We start from the raw sequence: 5,044 nt of genomic DNA, 5'->3' as shown, positions 1-5,044 counted from the left end.
TGAATTATATGGTAATGGTTGTTCAAATAAGTTGGATGAACCTTTGTTCCTACATGAAGATTTGGATTTGTTAAATTTTCAAAAGGAGCTTGACACGATTATCGAATATTTTCTTTCAGGAATAACTCCTTGTGATCAAGAAGATGACATGCTTATCATTGATGATTTTTGTTGTAATATTGTAGATCTATCTTTCGTTGAATCTCATGATGTGAATATTGAATCTTGTTTTGATAAGCAGTTGACCAAGTCTCCTTAGAATTCAAAAGATAAGTCAGGTGAGTAGGGCACTTCATCCAAGGCTGATGGTTATGTCAAGTCCCTATCATGGTGATGATATTCATGATTTCGGTCAGTTTTTGGTTCTTCTGCACAACCTTTTCACCAATGTCATCACATGGGATGATGATGCCTTCCTAAGGGATGCCTATTTTCTTCACATAAAAATTTTCAACCCACAGGGAAGGAAATTTAATTTTATTATTGAACTTCCACCACTTCATCCCTTTTCAGGAAATTCTCTAATCCATAGTGGAGAAATATAGAAGAATCTCAATGAACATTTTCCATCATTCATCCAAGAATCCTACATGCACGACAACTTGGATCATGGTAAACCTGAGAATATCATGTATGACATGGATCTATCTCTCTATAATCTTTCTGGTATATCTTTCCCTAAAGGTTGTTTCTATTATCCCTTTGTAGATTTATTAGAAGATTCCTTTCAGTCTAGGCCCATGTCTCGTGGATTGTATTTTCACAAGCTTTTTCGAGTCTTGTATGGTCATAAGCCTAGTGATTATTGTTGTTGTGGAGTCCCCCATGTGGTAGAGAAGTCAAGTGTAATGCATTGTTGTGTTTGCACTTCCTGTTTTCACATGTCAGTGCAGATGTTTGCACAATTACTCTTGTTTAGTGCACTGCTTTTTGTTGTGGTTTTTCATGATCACACCTTATGGTCTAAAGGTCAGGAGAAGCTTCTATGGTTGCATTGGAAGTTCCACTTTACATGATCTAGCCTTGCTTTCTTTAGTTTAAGATAGGCTAGGTTGCATGTAGTTAGATGCATTACATTGTCTTTTCCTTATCGTATTTCGGTTTTAGTCTTTCATTTTCATGGACTGGCTAATATTTTGTGAAAGGAAAATTGAAGCAGCTCACAACTATTGGCTTATCTATCACCCTCTTCCCTGATTTGGTTTACATATTTCAAGTCAGTGATTTTCTAATGGAAAATATGATCCTTCAATTGGGAAACTGTAAGCAAACCATAAGACCAACATCTATTTAGCTTTCTCATTCACGCACTCGGCCCTATTAATAATGGTGTGTTCTTGCTTATCTATCTGTGTAGAATAAGATAAGGGAAAAAAATTTAGTGATTGAAGCATCAAAGTTCTAAAGCCTATCTCTGAAGGAACAACCTCTTCTGCTCTCAATAAGTCGAGATCCCTCTTCTGCCTGTTCAGAAAATAATAAGTACCTATGCACAGTCCTATGAAATAAAATAAAATTATAAAAGGGTGAAAGAAGAGAAAGTTTTTCTGCGTAGGGAGGTGAAGCAAGCAACTTCGCTAGGGTACTGTCCAGGCTCATTGGCAGTGAAGCAACGTTTTTTTTCCTAAAGCAACTCTGTCGGGGTACTATCTAGGCCTGCTGGCAGCAGAGCAATGCCAGAGATGTAAAACTCACACTCTGATTATTTTATTTCACCATACTATATTACCCTTACTTACATCAACAGGATATTGATATGGATTGCTTTATGATTGTGTTACACCGAGTAATGGAATAGAGGAGATTATATCTTTAATCAGGAAAAATGGAGAGCTGAAGGTAACTCATTGATCGAATCAATACTTCCTAGAGAAATGAGACTTTGCACTTACAATGAAGCCATTTCAGAGAAGTTGGGGTTCTCGTAGTGTGTTGCTAATGTTGTCGCTGCAACAATGACCATCCATTTTTTTTCCCATGTCGATTTTGGAGCCTAAGCTAATTTTCATTTCAATCCCCCATGTGTCGTCATGTAGTTTGATTTGGTATTTGTGTGATTTCTCCTAATGTCACATCCTCCTAGGTCAATGTGTCTCAAGCATTGTCACTTAACCATTAGAAGCATTTGAGTTAGTAAAGTCTATGCTTAGGTGAACTCAGGGTTTGTCTTGACTTAGAAACTTGCCTTCTAACCATACACACACTCAAAAGGCACACAAAATGAAAAAAAAAATCAAGCAAAAGGCAAGAAAATATCTCACAAAAGAAAAAGCACACTTTGAGTTGACGAAGGCTTGCACTTGAGGTGAGCGCACTCTCTTTGTGCTTTGAAAGTGCGCCCTACTAGGGCACACTCCTTCAGAAAAAGAAAGGACGCCTTAATTGGGTGCACTCCTTCGTGATGAAGACTTGCACCCTATCCAGTTGCATGCATGATCCAACTTGTTGCATGAGGGTGCACTCCTAGAAAATAGGAACCACCTTAACTCCTTCTTAATTGATCCTTTCATCTAACGACAAGTGGCACTCATGCATGAGTTAGTTTTGCATGTTGATATCTTTAAATAAACTCATCTAATCATTCCTTCATCATCATTTCATCTGAGTGCACAACTAGAAAACAATTAAGCCCTTCATCAACCATTGCAGCAAGCAAGTTTCCATGCTCAAATCTTTACTGCTTTTTATCATTTCACTGTCAAATCTTGCTTTGTTTGATGTTGATTTCTTGTTTTGCAGTGTGTTTTTTGGCGTTTTAGCTAGATCTTCATCTTGCAATTTTTCATTTACTGTCACATGTGAGAAAACTTTCACATTCCTGAAACTCTTCATTTCCACCATGCATGCGACAACAAATTATATAGCCTTGTAGATCATTCCTCTCTTATCTTAGCATCAAATTCTGCTTTATGTACTTGTTTATAGGCTCTTTTTAGGTAGAGAACACTCCCTGAGCTTGAAGCTCCTCCAGTCTCAAAAAATGCACCTTGTTCAACCCAATTTTCCTCTTAGGTGCATGGGCACATCACAAAGCTTTTTCCTTCGACCCTTTAGAGTGCTACAATGCACCCTCTTTTCCTTACGGTGCATGGGCACATCACAAAGGCACGAAGCCTCATCATTCATCCCTTCAACATGTGACAATGCGCCCTCCTTTGTATTGAGCACATATGCACACTTTGAATACCCAAATCTCCCTTTTCCTCATCCTTTGTTAGTTTGAAGTGTGACAGTGCAACCTCCTTGTCTCCTAGTGATCAGGTGCTCAAAATTAAGCTCAAAAATAAAAGTGTTAGAATCTTGATAAACTTAGCTTTAGATCAAAGAGCTCGTCATTCTAATTCCAATGGTGCAAACAATACTTGAATCCGAGCTTGTATGAAGAAGTTAGAGCAAGTCAAAGTTCAAGTTTGACTTGGACACATGACAGAAAATGATGATGTGGCAAGGTCCTTCAGCAAATGGGGAAGCACCAAATGGCAGGCTGCCATTGGCCCCCACGTTTCGCAAATCGCATGTCGCAGGTGGATCAGTGTTAAAAATCGGCCCCAGAATAATTAGGGTTGTGATGCGATAAATCGCAATTGCACTTTGCAAATGACAGAGGTCCTCGTGTTAAAGAATCGACCCCGAGCAGGGAAGGGTTGCGATGCGATAAATCAAAATCGAACTTCGCAAAAGACAAGAGCAAAGATGTTAAAGGATCGACCCCAGAGTGGCGATGTGAAGGATCACAGATCTCAATCGCACTTCGCAGAAAGCAGAATCTCGCGTTATGTTACCCATCGATTCTCTGCCAATTGCAAAATGCGAAAGGACCTCAGATGCGACGCGACTATGAGTTCCGGTTAATTATTCCGTCGGGTTTGCCATATCTCAATTACACAATCACCTCGCTGTGTTCACAATACCATAAGGCTACTGGTTTCTTACCGATTGCGATAAGACAGTCGGTGCTTACAGATTATGGCCCGCTGCGCAGCGAAATTTTTGCCCATTTAGCGTGTTTTTGGGGCTAATTTGTAGGATCATGCTGGAAATGGGGCAATTTGTGGAGCGAATATTGGGAAAACAAGGAGAATTCATAAATTTTTCAGTTTTTCACCAAATTGGATGCAAAAAGAGGCTAGATAGCCATTTTTGGACATTCTAGACTGATTGGAGCAGGTTTATTTGAGCATTGTAAACACAAATTTTTACACTTTTGAGCATAATAGAGAGGCCCAAGCCATTGGAAGTTGGACCAAGGAGACATAGCCCAGGAGGGGTGAACTCCTTTATCATGTGCTTGTTGTAATGTGTTTTTGATGATGTTATGTACATGTTTATGTTGTTGTTCAATATCTTATCTATGTTAAATTGATCATAGAATTAACATAAAAACACTTCATTTCACTTGCAAAAATTGATGAATCCTTAAGAACAATGAAAGTATTTTGTTTATAATCTAAGGAAGAACTTAGCACTACAATCTAATATTCTAAATTAGATCAATTTGGTATTAGAGCACTAGGTTTTCTTTGTGAAAGAAGGATTTAATTGTTTGCAAGTTTATGTCATGATTACAAGGTTAAAACTCAAAAGAGGTGAAGGAAAGTTGGTTGGAAGCCCTGAAGTTGGGTCAAGAGGAAGAAGAGAAAAGTTGCCAAAATCTCCAACACCAGTTCATACTCAAGTTGTAGTTAATACTCCAGAGATCATGGCTCATGAAGGATAACTTACAAACATGACAGAAGATGAGAAGACCTTCAGAAAGGCTTTCTTTGATATGACAGAGATGGTGAAGGTCCTCTATGAAGAGAGGAATACCAGGTTGCAAGGGGAAAGTTCCAAACCTCCCAAAGGAGAAGGCTCTTCAGGAGGAGGTAATGGAAATGGAGACAAACCTCCACCCTCTCCACCATCTTCTTCATCTTCTTCTTCACAAGAATCTTCACACTCTTCCACTAACACAACCCTTACTCATACTCATCATCATTCTTCAAAAGGAGCTAGTAAATCACGTTTTTTAAAAATTGATGTTAAATTTGAGTTGCCCATGTAT

This window comes from Pinus tabuliformis, chromosome 8 (genome assembly GCF_031772625.1).
Source record: "Pinus tabuliformis cultivar Carrire ecotype Pingquan chromosome 8, CPIR1, whole genome shotgun sequence".
Taxonomy (NCBI): Eukaryota; Viridiplantae; Streptophyta; class Pinopsida; order Pinales; family Pinaceae; genus Pinus; species Pinus tabuliformis.
This window is presented reverse-complemented; position numbering follows the sequence as displayed.